Source organism: Artemia sp. Qi Xiang Cuo, chromosome 12, assembly GCF_049724085.1.
Source record: "Artemia sp. Qi Xiang Cuo chromosome 12, ASM4972408v1, whole genome shotgun sequence".
Classification (NCBI taxonomy): domain Eukaryota; kingdom Metazoa; phylum Arthropoda; class Branchiopoda; order Anostraca; family Artemiidae; genus Artemia; species Artemia sp. Qi Xiang Cuo.
Genome location: NC_142805.1, coordinates 73,093,475 through 73,112,733, shown reverse-complemented (window position 1 = coordinate 73,112,733; position 19,259 = coordinate 73,093,475).

Here is a 19,259-nt window from a genome sequence, read left to right as displayed (position 1 = left end):
GATGCTTTCCAGAGCAATTAGCACATTTAGTATCACGGACACATGGATTGTCTTTAGGGTTTTCGTGATCGCCGGAGCACCTGGAACACTTCAAATTGTTAGGGCAATCTCGTTGCAAGTGGTCAAACTTTTGGCATTTAAAACACCTCAGAGGGGCGGCAGCTTATTTGTCCACCTTGATATGGCAATAACCAACGTAAACGCCATATTTCAGTGCTTTTTCAAGAGATTCTTTGTCTCTGAATGTTAGCTTGACTGACTTACTAGTACCATAGCGTTTCGCTTCTTGGGTACCTTCCATAGCAGACTCAATCTCCTCGTTTGTCGTTTCTTCAGGGACAAATTTAGACACTGCCAGGAATTTCAGTTTATTGACTTTAACTACCGCCGAGGAATTCGATTGTATGCTATTAGCTATAGCTTCTGCATCATGCTCGGTTCTAACATACAACACCAGCGTATTGCTTCTCGTAACTACCTTCTGTACTTTTCCGGATGCACCATTGGAATCAAGAAATTCTTTCTGCTTTTTGCACGATTTATAGATTTCGGGTGGTGCTTCTTTTACGTGAAGTGGGATACTTAAAGATTCACTGGGAGTAGGCTACGTATTAGTGACAGAACTGGCATTGCATAGGTCTAGCCATGCATTCATTTTTTCACCACATTCATTTAGTTTGCATGTTAATGAGGTAAATACATCGTGAGGTATGGAAGGAGTCTCAGATGGATAATAAATAGTGAATTTGAAAGGGAAATCACCCTTAGCGTCCAATTCCTTCATAGCATGTGAATCGCATCTTCTACAAAAACAGATACATTTATTGTGCTTCTACGCTCTTTCAAAATGCATCTTTATCTAATTGATCTCGAATAAATCTTACGGCTTGTGTGACAGATTCCTTGTCAAAAAATCTCACGGCAGTGCTTACAACCGATTCATGGGTAATATCTTTGAAGGTTTTATAAGGTTTTTATGGAAGGTGTTGTCATAGAAACTTCAAAAGGGGCTCATTTGATTGGAAATTCAAAGGGCTAGTTTCCTTTTTAATAGTCGAAAGTGATTGGAGGGCAACTAGCCCCCCTCCCTCCACGTCCATGACTCACCCAAACATATCTAATCAAAATTTTAAGATAGCCATTTTGTTCAGCGTGGTTGCTTTCCAGATAGAAAATATGTTTTTGAGGAGGACAAGGAGGATATGTTTTTGAGGAGGGTTTTAAGTAATGCCCAGGGGGCATATAATGTTTTTATAGAAGGCGATGTCGGAGAAACTTCAAAAAAAGCTCATTCGATTGGAAATTCAACGGTCTAGTGCAATTTTTAATATTCGAAAGTTATTGGAGGGCAACTAGCCCCCCCTACGCCCATCATTCCCCCAAACGCATCCAACAATAATTTTGAGATAGCCATTTTGTTCAGCGTAGTTCATTTACAGTTAGAAAATATGTTTTTGAGGAGGATACTCCGCCAAAGACCTCAGGGCAAGGGTTTTAAGTTATGCCCTGGGGGCATATAAGGTTTTTATAAAAGACGTTGTTTTAGAAACTTCAGAAAAGGGCGCATTCGATTTGAAATTCAAAGAGCTAGTGCTCTTCTTAATAGTCGAAAGTGTTTAGTAATATTTTTGTTGTTGTTGTTGTTGTTTAGGCCGGGGCACTTCGTATCGAAGGAGTTGTCGTGGGAACCTCGAAAGGGGCTCATTCGATTGAAAATAGAAAGGGCTGATGCCCTTTTTAATAGTCGAAAGTGATTAGAGGGCTACTAATCCCCCTTCCACTCCCACCCTCCCATTTGCCCATTATGTTTAAAAACTAAATGTTGCCTAAAGATTAAATCAAAATGCACTTTGATAATGCTAATTCCCAATAAGGCATCTCAGCAGTATCCCAAGAACGACTGAGGGTATTATTTTCAAACTTTCGAGGCTACTTCAGCTCTTGAAATTTAACCAAATCAAAATAGTGTTAGTTTATCAAAGCTATCAAAGAAAGTAAACAGATTTTTTGCGAATGGTATCAAGTTTTCCATTTCAGGTCAACTAGAGGAGGTATGAAACTAAGTTAAACAGTACTATTTGTGTCCAGATTTTTATAATTGTGTATGTTGTTAAAAATTGCTTAAATTTTTGGTCCAGCATACAAATAGCAGGCCAAACTATAAAGTCTTACAAAACTAAAAGATTTAAAGTGTTATTTTTTTCCCCCTGAAAAGACTACAAAATTTGTACTTTACTGAAAAAAATATGTTTTTAATTTTACAACTTTAATAAATCAAAAAATTTTAACATTTTGATTACTAAGTATCAGTATATGTATATTAAACTAACAGTACACATTCATTTGTATTTTTTTCAGTAAAGTGCAAATTTTGTTCTGGCCTTGGGAAGGCATAGGGGTTTTGTGCCAAACTTATGTTAATTTCTGCTCGTTTTGAGTTTGACTCGGTTATTTATTTTGTTCGTTTTGGGTTTCATTTATTTATCGATGCTGATTTGAGGGAGTTTCGAGCTTGGTAGATTATTTTGTTTTATTTTTGCTCATTTTTTGTTTAATGGAGTTCTTTACTTTTCTTTGAAAAACTTATTTTGTGGAAAAAGTTTTTTTAATTAATAGCACTAAAAACGGCACTTTTGGTACCACTTCTTAAGTGGAAGAGTTTGGAATCATACAACTGTGCCATTGCAATAATTATTGTCCAAAGCCCTTAACTGGAGGCTTATAAGATCCCCTCACATATACTCCCCCTCCAGACCCTCTTAGTAAGTTTCATAAATCAACTAGTCATATTAAAAGTAAAAGATTATTGCGAAAACAAATTAACTAAAACTAAAAACTTTTCAACTAAACATCTACCAAAAATTAAGCTTGATTGATCAACAGTTTTGAATTGAGCTTTCATACTTTACTATGTGATGAAGCCTGTGTGTTAGTTCTAGCGGCGGTAATTGAGGGGAAGGGACGTCCTTGCCCCCTTAGTTTTTGCTCTTGCCTAGATTTTGAAATCACCTTTTTTGGTTACATTGGAAAAGGCAGTTGTTTCATTTAAAAAAGATGGGGAAACAACCGAAAGTGCACTTTGTGGCAATGTGCTATCAAGTCAAATTTATAAAAAGCGATTAAGTATAAATATAATCTTTTAAATGAACTCTTAAACAGCTTTCTTTTGCTACAGTAGCCTTCTAGTTTCTGCTAGTCAGTAGGTGATTTATAAAGCCCTGTCTTCATTATGGCTTTTTCAGGTGAAGTCGGCCGAGTAAGAACAGCTTTTGCTCATCGAAAAACAAACGCTCCTGAAAAACATGTATTGTTTTGTGAAGTATGGATAATGAACTTTAGGTTATAGACTAAAAGTTTTTCTTAGCTGTCAAGGTTGTTTGCAGTATTTTTTAGAACTGTCTTATCTCCCCTAGATCGTTGATAATTAGAAATTATATTAAAAATTAGTTTTCAACAGAAACTAAGAAGTGATACTAAAACTTAAAACGAGCATACATTATTGCGTATAAATAGAAAATATCATGGCAGCGTTGTTTCTGCATTAAATTTTAATCAAAAACGAACAAAGATTAAATTTTAAAAAAACAAGGTTTTCCGAGGGAAGTAAAGAGTTAAGTTGAAACTTAAAACGGACAAAATTATTACTTCACAGCCTATTTAATATATATTAATATAACTAGTACAAATAAACCAACTAATTATGTTTCCCTGTACTTTTATGATTATACAAATCTAGCGCTTCACTAAAAACACAAAATAATATAGGAGTTTTGGTACAGTAAAAGCAAACCTTTTTAAGGACACTTTTTATAGAATCAAAATAATATCAATCCCTTTTATGATAAAGCAGCAATCTGTTTTAGGATTTTCTTTATTTTTTTACGTTTAATTTGGTATCACTTCTGCACAATGGCTCAGTTCAATGACTGGCTCTCGTTTTGGTTCTTAAAAGGACATGTCATGATTAGTTTGTGCACAAGTTCGAATTCAGGCCATCTTGACAGTGTTAGGACTATAGACTAGCATTAGAATTTGTATCAAAGCTTGAAATCCATTCTTGTATAGAGAGAAATAATCGGATTTCCAGAGTTCATATTATGTCTTATTTGATGATCATTTCAAGTGATACTAAAACATATTTCTAACAATTTAAAATTTATATTACCCACTATTCGTATTATAGCTGGCGAGAGCAAAGTGGTGCTTCATAAATTAACCCAGTATTTCTGTATGCTGTTTAATTACTTCGCGGTTATTAACAAATATTTAGTTTTACGCTTATGTGTTTAAGATAATTTTAAGTGTATACTGAAAGATACTAATACCACAAATGGTGTAAGACTATGATAAGATTTATAGGTTAATTTATTGTCGTCAGGCTACACACTCACTTTAGACACTTAAATCAATAATCCTGTTTTTTTTTATACTTGACTTTTGTGTTTTCAGTAAAGCGCTAGTTTTGTATAATCATAAAAGCATAAGGAAACATAATTAGTTGGTTTATTTTTACTAGTTATATTATTATATATTAAATAGGCTGTGAATTAATAATTTTTCTCCGTTTGAAGTTTCAACTTCGCTCTTTACTTCCCTCGGAAAACCTTGTTTTTTAAAAATTAATTATTTTCAGGAATAGGAGAGGCTTGGATGCCCTTGTGACGGTAGTAGTGCTATATTTGGACAGAATATCAAATTGTCTATCGATTTTCTGCTGCTTGACATCCAGGTTAAAAGTCAAACTTTTCTGGTGAATCTTGACGAAAGTGAATCGCCAGTAGAAAGATTGTTGATTTCGAATGGATGATTTGTTAGAGGAAGTGTAAGCAGAGGTAATAGCACTCCCTATTTTAGAAAAAACAGTTTAATGTGCTAAGATCTTACATCTTTGGAATAAAACGATTTTAAACAAAATCTGAGGACTTGAATAGTAAGTTTTTGGACATTTTTGCAAACTTATTCCGTCATTCTAATCTGATCATTTTTCTAAGTACTTGGGTGATATTTTCATCAAAGTCCTCTCTTCAATGCTCTATTCTGTAATGTCATTTAAGATCTTAGCAATTAACTATAGCTGAAAACAGGCATAATTTTAATGCATATTTAACGAATATAGGAGGCAAATTGTCTGTCGCCAATTGACGCCCCTACAAAGAAATATGAATTAAATATATTTTAAAATCCTTCTTATAATTAGCCCATCTTAATCCCATTGAATCAAAATTCAGTGTATATACGACATCAATATCTATCACATATATGAAATTAAGACAAGGTATGTTGCTCACATCAGTGTAAGTATTGATTAGAAAAAGCATTAAATACATCATACGAATTGCTCTTCCTCTAATTGTTTTCAGACTTCCTTATCCTCAAACAGAGACGGCAAAAAGAAACAATAATAGATTAACTATGTGCATGGCTTACCAAAGAACAATGTCGTCTTGCTAATTATAAATCAGAAAGGCTGTCTGTAATTAAATTTCCAGTATAATAAAAGTATTATTTTATTAAGGGAAGTTTATAGGGATACGGTATAAGGAATGTAAATACAAAATCTGGGGAAATACGTGTATACGAAACAATTCAGGAAGCAATGTTGACAAGTTTGTGTATTATAAAGGGGGAGGCATACGCTAGATCATATGCTCCTCATTACATGTCTGTTCGTGATCAATTACAGTCATGGGGATAAAGAAGTGATAAGATTGAAAAGAATATAAAACCAGCTTATTTAAGAATACAGAAAATACTATTACTTAGCTAAGATCTATATGCGAGGTATGGAACTCCTGCTTCTCTAATCAATCCTAAATAATGGGGTTAGCTTCCTCCCAGAAAATTTCACGCGCGTAAAATGCCTCTAGAAAAACTTCCCAGTGGTAATTCCCCCGGTGAAAATTACTCACCTGACAAAATATCACAAATGATTCCAGGACAAGGGCGGGTAAAAATTACTTTTGACTAGAAATAAAAAAGGAGAACTTAACTTTCCAATCAAAAGAGTGTCCTCCAAAGTTTCTACAACGAAAGGGGGGGGGGGAGGAAAAGGCATTGCCGTTCATATACGAGACAAATTCTGCTCTTTTTCGGATTTAATGTTGTTCTTTACTTTTATAATAACGGTTTAGACCAGATATATTCTAGGAAACAGTTTTCAACGCAACAAAATGAACTGAACTATATCGAATTACTGCAATTACATCTATGACGCATGAAACCTTAAAAAACGAACTTGGCTCATTGTAAAATACCAAGTGTAATTAGTCTATTTAGAAAAGGCGTTTCAAGTAGTTTCATAATGCCTAGAGGACAAATGAACAACCTAGACCTTCAATCTTCCTTGGCCAGAACATCAGAACAATCTAGACCAGCAACCTAGATCATGTATCTTATCGGTCCAATTATCAGCTCAGTAGTTCTCTAAATATCCAAATTCTGCATAAACCAATAATAAGATCCAATTTTAATACCTTTGTTGCGTGTCATTTGAAATGGAATACTCTTCCCGATTCGGCTCGAGAATGCCACTCATTTGGCACCTCAAAAGACTAGTAAAAAAAAGTTTCCGTTTTCATGTGATTAATTTTTTCTTACGTTTTCCAGAATGAATTTTTAATTTCTCCTGCATAAACTTTACTTTATAGTTTTTATTTATCTATATTTTCTTTTCTTCTCCTTTTTGCTCTTCTTTCTGTGACTGTGAGTAAGTGATTTTTTTTTACCTTATGCGCAGCCTTCCTCGTGGCTTACTTTTGTGTTTTCAATGGTTGGTATTAGTTTTTCATTTGATTGCTTTTCGTTTGTTTCCTGTATAATCTGATTGTGACCAGTGGATTGTATAAGGATATGAAGATCACCTTTTTGATTTGTGAATAATATGTAGAGAAATGAATTATGTTACGCTTTATTGGCGTTTGAGTTTTTTTTGTTTTTACTATATACATGTACTTTCTTTTCTTAGTAAGTTATTGGCTATTATTCTCTGAGTTTGTGATCCATATATACTCCCGTAATTACAGGCCAAGGAGCCTTTGGGGGGACTAGCACAGTTTATTATTGTATGTGTATTAATAATGAATAAAATCTTATCTTATCTATCTGAAACATAGCAAGACCAATCCGAATAGCTAGGGTAAAGGGTATTGAAAATAATGATAAACGATAATGAAGAACAAATATATAAGTAGTAAGGCAATATGCACTACATCCTCTACAAGCCTGAGGCATGGATATTTGTGTAGTTTCAACGGTACATGGCTTACCACGGGCAGGCATTCATTACTACAGACGGTATATGCCTTACTAGAAGGGTTTCTGAGGCAAAACCTATTTTCGGGACCAATCAGAGAGAGCTGATAGAGAGGGTATTCCATATACGGTAACTTGATTAGTATAGTAATCGGATTCAAATATAAGGAGTGATTTTCATTGTAGTTCATATTAGTAAGAGAATTGAATTCAGAGAGAACAGTTTATTATTATTTGAGACGATATTAGCAAAGAAAATGAGTTGTACGTTTACGCTATTGAAGCTTGATGGTGGAGCAGGTAGCAGCAATGATACAAGGGTGAGAGTAACAAACGTGGCAGTGGAAATTACATGTTGATGTAGACTAAGCCTTGAATGGGACGATAATTATGCTAGATATGTGATATCATTGAGCAAATTTAAATTGGAGGAGCAATTATGCCTTGCAGCAAAACTGAACATCGGGCATATAAATTGACTTCAAGCTGCATTAGATACACTAGTGAAATATATCGAGGAAAATAAATTGAATCAGCGACTATTATTGTTGTAAATATATTCGATAAAATTGTTTCTAAATCGAAGATATTTTTTTTCTATTGTAGGTTAGCGTATATTTTTAAAGTAGGAAAATATGAATCCTGGTTAGTCTGAAGTTGATTATAAGAGTGTTAGGACTATAAAAATGGATAGATTTGAGAAGGATAAAATCATAGAGAATCTAGTGTTTCTGGAAAAACGTTTGATTCTAGATGATTATATTCTGGAGTTATCTGTTCAAAGGAAGATATTTTCTCAGGAAATGCTTGTTGATATAATGAAAACTGATTCTCCGCCATTAGACTATTGCATGAAGCTTTTACGTCGTGGTCCGAAGGCATTTACACAATTTATTGACATAATAATCACGACAAGACAAAATGACATTGTGGATTTGCTTTTAAACACATACTAGCTTAGATATTTAAGACTATAATTTTTTCATGAGAAAGATGTTGTTTAAGGAGGATTTACTCCTCTCTCTCTATCCCACTCGATTTGTTGATCGTAGCTCAGCTTTATTTTGGCGGTGAGAGTGTCAACACATGAAAAAATGTTCCATAAATGTCCACTGTGCATGTATACACTTGCAGCTGGTCATCATGTGAGAATTGTACAATGATTGATGAGTATGAAGAAAAGTGCAGATTATGCAACCAGTGTAAATTGCATTGAGGATATTCTATACAAATTAAAGGTTGTAATTCATGTCTTGAAGAGGTGTTTAACTCTCGTCTTAGAGGACACCTATGCTCTAATAGCCACTATGATAAATGTAATCATTGGGAGAATTCATACACTGGTATGATTGGAAAGAATCCTAATCGTGATTTTAGCTTATTGGTAAGAGATTGGTATTGTCCTTGCTTTAGATTGTTTTGGGAGGAGGAGCCAGGTCTACGATACAACTGTTGGAACAACAAAAAAATTTGGTTTCTGCGTCATCGTTGTGAAGACAATGGCTACTATGATTATAAGCCTAGTGATTTTTATTTGGCTGTTAAGGAATGTGATTCACCATTTTAGGACACGGTATGTGACATTGCTTCAAATAGGCAAATTGAAACACAAAAATTTTAGAAAATGAATGAGAATAAATTCATTGACTATAAATAGAGATATGATAAGAGTGAAGTTACATTATACTGTAGAAAATGTGACCCTGACATTGCAGCAAATCAGGATCAGTATACTGTGAATGCAGATAATCTGCCTGCATTAGTTGTTCTCGACAAATACCTATACGTAGTAGAAGAAGAAATCTAAAGATTAGAAAAGTCGTTTTTTATAATTTATATGCATTATTTTTATTAATAAACACTTTTACATACGTTTTTAGAAGATTTAATTAGTAGGGCACTAAAATCAATATTAAACACTCTTGAAAGTATATTTTCCACTAGAAAGTCGTTCGTAAATGCTGAGAAACAGCTTGTAGGTATAGCCACGACATCTGAACATGAAAAAGAGTAGTGCATGAAAGCCACATGTCTTAGTCTTTAAATCCTGTACTCCCATTTGATTTTGAATAATTGTTTTCCCACTACTTTCAATAAAGTTTTTGATGAGTGGTGTAGAATTTATAAGACAGGCCAAGAGGATCAAAAAATTTGATATTCTTCGCTCTTTGAAAGATGCAAAGCCAATGACCTGTCTTTAAAGTCGATGGACTGCTATTAACAATGATTAGGGTATTGTTAACACTTGGAATTTTGTTTAATAAAGTACTATGGTATGCAATAGGACTTATATTGGGACATGTATAAATCCATACTAAATACGCTGATTATTTGGTTTGTGTTCATGGTGCAAGGTCTAGTAGAACACTGCCGTCGGGTGTGATTTCCCAATAGGTTTCAAATTGACTCAATGATATTAGCATGAAACTTTCAGTCAAAGCATAGGCAAATGTGCACTCTAAACATACATTCCCCGATCGTACTATGCTCATATCCTGGGTGCCAGACAGATCCAGAACAGTTACACTCTGATTTTTTGAAAACATTGAATCAGTTATTCCATTTTTAAATAGTTGTGAATCATGATCTAGGGATTTCATGGTCAACTCATACAGAGTTCTGTAGGATTTTTATCAAATGATAGAGTGTACAGTGTGATACTAGTTACTTTGTACCCAAAGATAGATAGACCAAAAAATTAAATTATAGGGAGATGAAGTCCAGAATCCAACAGCTCTATCACTCTTTACGACGGCCACAGCGAATTTGGAAGGAGTTTCTTGATGGATAAATAATTATTTAGTATAGCTTTAAGAGCAAGTGGCAATGTGACGTTGATTGGTGATCGTATGGGGGACAAGAAGTTTAATGTTGTTACCATTGGCTCCTAGCTTTTCCACTGCCAATGCAACAAAGCTCATAACCTATTGTTTTAGAACATGAAGAATTGCCGAAGTGATAATGACATATGCATCGGGTGCTACAGCAAGTGTTTTTCTCAAAATGAAATTCAATGGAGCTAGTTGTAACTTTATGTCAATCTTGACATTGGGGGGTAACCATTGGGATATATTGAATATCTCATGATTTAATTTTCCAACTAGATGATGCTCCTGACTCACTGCAGCAGTTAACTCACCATCAGTATCAACACATGATCGATATTCATAGCCCAGTGACTGTCCTCTAAACTCCTTATATGCCTTTGGGGTCATCATCATTGCATAGTTGGATAAATTATTGCTAGTGCTAACCAATGTTCCATGAATGAATACATTAATTTGTTTGAATAAGTTATGTAGGATACTGTTTTCATAGGACAGGTCATCCGCAGCAGTGGGAGTTGTATTGTCTGCCTTTTTCTTCATTGCAACATTGCAACAATCAATAAATGTTGATGATAAATCAATGAAATAGCCTCCATTGGAAAATATCTGAAAGTGTATATTTTCCGAGAGGGGTTTTTGAGGATGAAATTGATTATAATACCCATACTTGACACTGACATCAACATTTTCAGCATTGAATAGATTCAATTAGGAGCTGATTTATGGATGTGATTCCTTGTGGGGGATCTAGGTCATCTAAAGAAATCATCTTCTTTTCTTATTGGTCTTCTTCGTTTTATTCCTCAAAGTCGTTGTTGATATCCTTCGCTTCAAGCCTGGGTAGAGACTGATGAGTGAATGATGCCCACGCATCCTTTTTAATCCCTTCCCAATTTTCTGAGATTTTAATTGCTCACCAACGACTCTTGCTGAAGATATAATATTTTCTTTAACACTCTCGTTGAAATTCTTATCCTATCCCCAGTCCTGTAATGTTGAGGTAGCAAAATTTGATGCAGCAGGTACAAGATATTTTCTGGCAAGGGGTAGTGCAGAACAAAATAGCCTAGCAAACCAACTACCAAGACCGTAGCCAGACATTGTAGCTGTCAATATCAGGACAGACAAATATAAATCTTTTATTGTTCATTTTAGGCAGTGATGATGATGGGTCAAAAATCATATGTAATCACAGCTAAACATTTTGTTTTTGCTAGAGGATCACCCAATTTACTTCATAGTGTTAACTGACAGAGTTCCGAACACGAAGTGTTTACGGAAACATACTGAAGATGCTTTATATTATAGTTATGAACATGTTTATGGGTTGTTTTTCGTTCAAGAACATGTAGGAGGGGGACATTTGAATTCCCAACTCTCGATGTTTCCACAAAGGATCCATAAAGAAATACGCAAGAGTCAGAGGCGAAACCAGGTGGATAATCAGCAAAAATAATATGATTCATTCCGCTAACAGTGCCAGCGCTTTTACCACTGATAATATTCTGTTTGAAGCCAATAACCTCTCAGATTATCATTGAGATGAATCATTTCAGTTTCAACAGGTGAGATAATGTAAATCCTATCGTGTTCTATTGAATAATTAAAATAGAATGAACCATTTCTACGATATGAGATTTTTCTATTGATTGTACGACACAAATCCGTCATAGTACCATATTCTTTATATTTCAATGTGACATATGGATATTCACTATATTTAAGTGCTTCAACCTATTCATACTCGACAAAGAGGGACCAATCGAATGGTAAAACTTTTATCTCATACACACGATCCTTTCTCAGGATATCATAGGTATTTTTGAGAATACAGTCAACAAGAGCCACTTCATACTTTCCGTCATCAAATTTGATGGTGGGAAGAATTTCGTCCAAAATTCACTTGTTTTATTCTAATCATTGTAGAGAGGATCGGAGACGTGGAACATACATGTTACATAAAAATCATTGGGCATTGTTAATATCTTCAACACTGAAACAAGAATCAAAATCTGAGTTGTATCCTAGCCACTGAACAAGTAACTGTTTCTTGCCCCTGCGAGTACGAGTTTTTAATATCTTTTCAATTTGACAAATTTAACTAGTGTTTCTAACTTTTTGCAGTTCATAGTCATAAAAACCAATGATCGATGGGGTCGTTAATTATAAATCAACACGATTTTATCTAAATCATGAATAAAAGCAGGTATATTTTTTAATGTACAATATCTTGAAATTAAAAGTCGAATAGTTCTTATCAATCGTTCGGCCAATGCAGCCTTTATAGGACCATGACTATGATAGAGCATTGTATTATATTTCATTAGTACTTTTTCAACATGTGGATTAACAAATTCACTACCGCGATCCGTTTGAATTTTTTTTATACGAATCTTGTTCTAAAATACTTTCTATAGCATGACTAACTTCAGCACCTCTCTTTGACCGCAATGGACTGGCATATGCATAGTGACTATAAACCCTGATTGCAAGTAGAATGTACTTTTACGGTGTATTGTGACGCCTTTGAATCTCATCTAGAGTTAAGAAATCTGCTTGCATTATATGCAGTTGGTAAAAGGCTTTAGTTTTTTGATAATGATTAGAACGAAGCCTATGATTTCTATGCAGATTGTACTTGATTCATTTTGTCGATAGTCTTGCATACTTTTAGTGTGAACACAAGTGACTTTTGAAAGAGTGGTGGGGGAACTTAAACTTCCCACTTCACCAATATTTTCATAAACAACTTCAACCATTTTGAACGTAAACACGTAGTGTAACGTCAACCCCCCTTTTGTATACTAGTGGGTGAAGGTGGTGGTGATGTTGACTTGATATCAATACGTCGTCACTTTTTCTAACTATCAGTGGTGTGCTCCTCCTCATTGTCAAATCAATGTTTACACTAGGTGAGCTAGTATTTTCCATGATTGATTTAAAATCTTCTTCCTTCTTCTTCTTCTTTTTCTTCTTCATGTTTTAATGTTGTCGATGATGAGGAAGGAGTATGTTCATTTAATTTTTTAGAATTTGCCTATTGCTAATAAGGCTTTTGCGGAAGTTTAATGTATTTAAAAAGTTGTATAGATGAGTGTATAATGATAAAAGTCCTTTACGGTCTGTAATCATATCATAAATTAAATCAAGTAGACTATAGCTCTTGCCTTGAATTATAATGCCCTTTGCATTCCTATTAACCTGAATATGATCTTGACCATGTTTCTTGAGATATGTTATGAGTCGTTTACTTTGTTCACGATATGAGTTTGGCATTAGATTTCCAATATTCGACACTATTGAATCCAATTCCTCCTTCTTTAATTGTGTTCCAGCAGCAACAGCAGCAGTAGAATCCTGAGGAGATGCTTTTTTTGTGATCAATGACACTCGCATTGCCACTGGCTCTCGCAAGATAGGGATTATGTTTTTCCACTCGGCTAAGTGCATCTTGAAGTAAAAGTAGTTTTTTATCATTGTCAATATTCTCATTGTCAATGAATTTACTGCGATTGTCCTCAAAGTGTTCCATGGGTGAGAGAGCAAGTTCTATTGGAGTCAATTTATAGGGTTTAGCCATCTAAAGAAAACTGTTAAAAGTCCTGTAATTATTGGTAGTAAAATTGTAAAAAAAGCTACCACCCGCCTGTAGAATACGTTTCCTTTTAAATTTTTTCCCCTTCCTTATTACAAACCAATGCACGTACAATGGAACAATGTTGCTTTGCCTGTTGCTTAACTACTTCTGGCAGTTGAACATTGCCCTCAGTTAAATTTAAACAAAGTTCAGATATTAGATTAATGAAATCGTTGTCAATACCATGTGTGAGTATGGCTTTCCTAAGTGGGTTTTTTTTTGGGGGGGAAAATAAATGTCTATTTTCATATTGTTTCTTCAGTGTCATGATGGCAACTAATAGCCTTTTTTACTGTTCACGGGGAGATATACTGTAATTTTATTGTCAAAAATATTTTTGACTACACGTGAATCCTCGGGTGTATTTTGATTAAGATCCAATAGGACATAGCTGTAGAGTTTAATAGTTGCCTGATTGCACACTGAAAGTAGAAATTTGGGGGCGCCGGAGTATTTTTATTTATTTAGAGTTATTAGCGAGCTAGAATCACGATTAACTATGTAGATGATATAGTGGGTACAGTTCAAAGCAAGTGTTCGCATACATTTGCTCTGACGAAAGAGATTATGTAGAACTAGAGTAATGGAAATCTGTTTATGATGAGAGAGAAAAGTAAACAATTGTAGCATTTCCTGGGACCATTGTTCAATGGATTCAGCTAAATTGTCAATAATCAACAATTAGTTTGGTTCAATATTGTCGAAAACATCAAGTCACTATATTAATTCTATTTGCACCAACCCCAATGTAGAAATAGGTTTTATTTTATCGTATGACTCCTGCCAAACACTGTAGCAATAGTACATTTTTTCGGCTTTTCCATAAACATTTCATCACAATTTTTTATTATTTTAGTTGAGTTTTGTTTTTCCTGACATTGATGGACCACACAGAAACGACCTGAGTGGTGTTTCAAATTAATACATATTGCTGTTCGCTTCAAAAGCTCACCTACAACTACCTGTAAACTATGGATGGCTAATGACTAAATAATTTCCCTATTACTACTCCGTTCAAGAATAATAAGAACAAAATCAATAAAGAATCATATTTTCTTTTATTATTAACATAAAAGCAGCAGCACTTTACAAATTATACAATTAGAAAAAGGCACTTTAAACATAATTTTTTATTTATTTATAAGAAAAACATAAACAACATTTATTAGAAATATGCACTAGGAAAACACACTTAAAATAATATCACACACTTTATATTTAATAGATACACTTTTTTTATTTATTTATAATAAAAATTTACAACATTTATTAAACAATACACTTAACATAATATCGCATTTTTTATTTACAACAACATTTTTAATTTGAAATGGGGTCCCCCCGGGGGCAGCTACTGCGGCGGCCGAAGGCCGAGGCGGCCCCTGCGGCAGCTGGGAAGCGGGGTGGGCCCACTGTGGTGGCTGGGAAACGGGCCTGGCCCGCTGGGGCCGGGCCGGGAACGTTAAATAACTATATACTGGAAATTATGAAGAAATAACTGCTCTACTTTGCACACACACACATTGAAAATTTATTAATTTTAATAAGAAAAATTCCCGAAAACATCAACCACACACCCACCACCCACCTTGTACTATTAAAAAATTTAAGTTAATTTTTTCAGTCCGTGCTGTTTTCTATACTCTACACATTCAACTCGGTCTGAAATTAAATAGTGACCGTGTGGTGGTACCTTCACACCATCCTCAAGTACATAAAATTTGTCTGATATGGCCGACATGGCGTCTTTCTCAGCTCTAACTGTTTTGTTTTTAAATTGTAATGAGCGAACCGCCAAGACTTTCACTCTTGGGACTAAACTACGTTCCACACAGTTTCTATAGACACTCATATCGAAATTATTTTTTACAAAGTGTGTAGGAACCCCCTTGCAAACTTGTTTGATATCCTTGTTGTGCGTTTCCACACAATATACCTTCGGCCCAGGAAACACACCAATGGATATAAGATCGGTTCCCGTTTCAGATTTTAACATTCACAATTGATTTGGGGCCTGCCGTTTCAATAGCTCTGGATAGAGGGATTCATTCCAGTTGGTGTAGTCCATTCGTAAGCTATGTACTCTCCATTTTCCAAATCATTCAACAAATTTTCAGTTTTAACTTTTAACAGGAGTGAATCAGTGTCCCCATAATACACTTGAACTTGTCCCCCAATTGGCCATTGTACCTTGAATACATTATAATAAAATGACAAAATGAGTTTTTTTTATATTTCCGTTATTACACTCCCGCCTGCAATATTTTTATTTAAAATAATGTTTCTTTTCTTGCGATGTAGGAGCACCATATTAGAGTCTATGATTGTGAACGATGTGAAGTTTGGATCCGCAATGATTCAAGCGCAATCTTTGGGATTGCAATGTAAAAATGAGTTCTGTTTTGTACGCTTTCGCACATTTTACCGAAGGCTGAGTTTAAAATGAGTTTTCAGACTTCTTTTTCAACCTTTATTTTCGCTTGTGAACGTTTACTGACAAAGGCGTCAATAAAAGTTTTCATATAGGGCTTTTGGTCAAAATGGAGGGCTCTATGAATCTTTGTGACTTTGAAACCATTGGACACCATCCATTTCTATAGCACGTGATGTACAACTATTTTCTGTTTCGGGTTCAGGTCAGAAATAAGTTTTTGCTTTGAAGGTACCCATTGCATACTTCCGTCCTCTACTAAAGATAAATTATAGGGACTCAGAGAGCCCCTACCCACCGGCCTATTTATACATGGGAAAACAAAGTCTTTTACCAAGTCATGGATTTCCATGGGTATTACACCGTTAATTTCAAAAAACATCCCTGTGCCCCATTCTCCTCAACGGTAGCAATGTGGGGGAAATTCGTAGCACATGGATCGTTAAGCCATTTGTAATTCCAACACGGCAAACAGTAGTGAGACATTGCCGACGGGTATAGGGAATTCTTATCCAAAAAACTGCGTCTGACATTTCATCGGTATGCTGACCGGTCAGATCAGTTTTCTTGATACAATCCCCGTGATTGTATCACACTATCAGGGGTGTGCTCCTCCTCATTGTCAAATCAATGTTTCCACTAGGTGAGCTAGTATTTTCCAAGATTGATTTAAAATCTTCATTTTCTTCTCCTTCTTCATGTTTTAATGTTGTTGATGATGAGGAAGGAGTATATTCATTTAATTTTGTTAAAATTTACTTATTGCTAATAAGGCTCTTGGGGAAGTTTAATGTATTCAGAAAAAATCCTTTACGGATAAAAGTCCTTTACGATTTGTAACCATATCATAGAGTAAATCAAGTAGATTATAGCTCTTCCCTTGAATTATAATTCCTTTCAAATTGCTATCAACTTGAATATGATCTTGACTACTTTCCATGACATATTTTATGAGTCGTTTATTTTGTTCACGATATAAATTGAGCATTAGAATACCAATGCTCAACACTATTAATTCTAATTCCTCCTTTTTTAATTGCGTTCCAGCAGCAGCAGCAGTAGAATCCTGAGGAGATTTTTCTTTTTTGGGATCAATGACACTCGCATTTACAATCGCTCTCGCACGATAGGGCGCATGTTTGTCCACTTGGCGAAGTGCATCTTGAAGTAAAAGTATTTTTTTATCATCGTCAATATTCTCATTGTCAATGAATTTAGTCAGATTGTCCTCAAAGTGTTCTACAGGTGAAAGAGCGAGTTCTATTGGAGTCAATTTATAGGGTTTAGCCATCTAGAGAACACTGTTTACAAGTCGTGCAATTATTGGCAGTAAAAGTGTAAAAAAGTTACCACCCGCCTGAATAAGACGTTTTCTTTTCAAACTTTTTCATTTCTTTTTACAAGCCAATGCACGTACAATGGAACAATGTTGCTTTGCCTGTTGCTTAACTACTTCTGGCAGTTGAACATTGCCCTCGGTTAAATTTAAACAAAGTTCAGATATTAGATTAATGAAATTGTTGTCAACACCATATGTGAGTATGGCTTTCCTAAGAGGGGGTTTTCAAGTGCTTAGAACGGAAAATAAATGTCTATTTTCATGTAGTTTTTTCAGTGTCATGATAGCAACTAATAGCCTTTTTCACTGTTCACGGGGAGATATACTGTAATTTCATTATCAAAAATATCTTTGACTACACGTAAATCCTCGGGTGTATTTTGATTAAGATCCAATAGGATGTAGTTGTAGGGTTTATTAGTTGCCTGATTGTACGCTGAAAGTAGAAATTTGGTGGCGCCAGGGTATATTTGTTTATTAAGAGTTTTTAGCGAGCTAGAATCACGAAAAACTCTGTAGATGATATAGTAGGTACAGCTCAAAGCAAGTGTTCGCATACACTTGCTCTGATGAAAGAGATTGTGTCGAGCTAGAGTAACGGAAATCTGTTCATTATGTGAGCAAACAGTAAACAATTCTAGCATTTCCTGGGACCATTGTTGAATGGATTCAGCTATATCGTCAATAATCAACCATTAGTTTGGTTCAATATTGTCGAAAACATCAAGTCCCTTTATGAATTGTATTTGCACCAACCCCCATATAGAAATAGCTTTTATTTTATCGTATGACTCCTGCCAAATACTGTAGCAATAGTAGATTTTTTCGGCTTTTCCATAAACATTTTATCACAATTTTTAATTATTTTAGCTAAGAGTGTCGTTTTTCCTGACATTGATGGACCCCACAGAAACAATCTGAATGGTGTTTTAAATTGATACATATTGATGTTCCCTTCAATAGCTCACCTACAACTAACTGTAGACTATAGATGTCTAATGACTAAATAATTTTCCTATTACTACTCCGTTCAAGAATAATAAGAAAAAAATCAATAAAGAATCATATTTTCTTTTATTATTAACATAAAAGCAGCACTTTACAAATAATGCAATTAGGAAAAGGCAATTTAAACATAATTTTTCATTTATTTATTTAAAAGAAAGTCATAAACAACATTTATTAGAAATAGGCACTAGGAAAATACACTTAAAGTAATATCACACACTTTATATTCAATAGATACACTTTTTTTTATTTATTTATAATAAAAATTTACAACATTTATTAAACAATACACTTAAAATGATATCACATTTTTTTTACAACAACATTTTGAATTTGAAATGGAGTCCCCCTGGGGCAGCCACTGCGGCGACCAAAGTCCGAGGTGGCCGCTGCGTTGGTCGGGAAGTGGGGTGGGCCCGCTGTGGCGGCCGGGAAGTGGGCCTGGCCCGCTGCATTGGGATCGGGACCTGCCCGGGAACATTAAATAGCTCTATATACTGGAAATTATGAAGAAATAACTGCTCCGCCTTGCACACACACACATTGAAAATTTATTAATTTTGATAAAAAAAAAATCCCAAAAACATCAACCACCCACCCACCACCACCACCACCCACTATGTACTATTACAGAATTTAAGTTAATTTTTCCAGACCGAGTTGTTTTCGATACTCTACAAATTCAACTCGGTCTTAAATTAGATAGTGACCGCGTGGTAGTACCTTCACACCATCCTCAAGTATATAAACTTTGTTTGATATGGC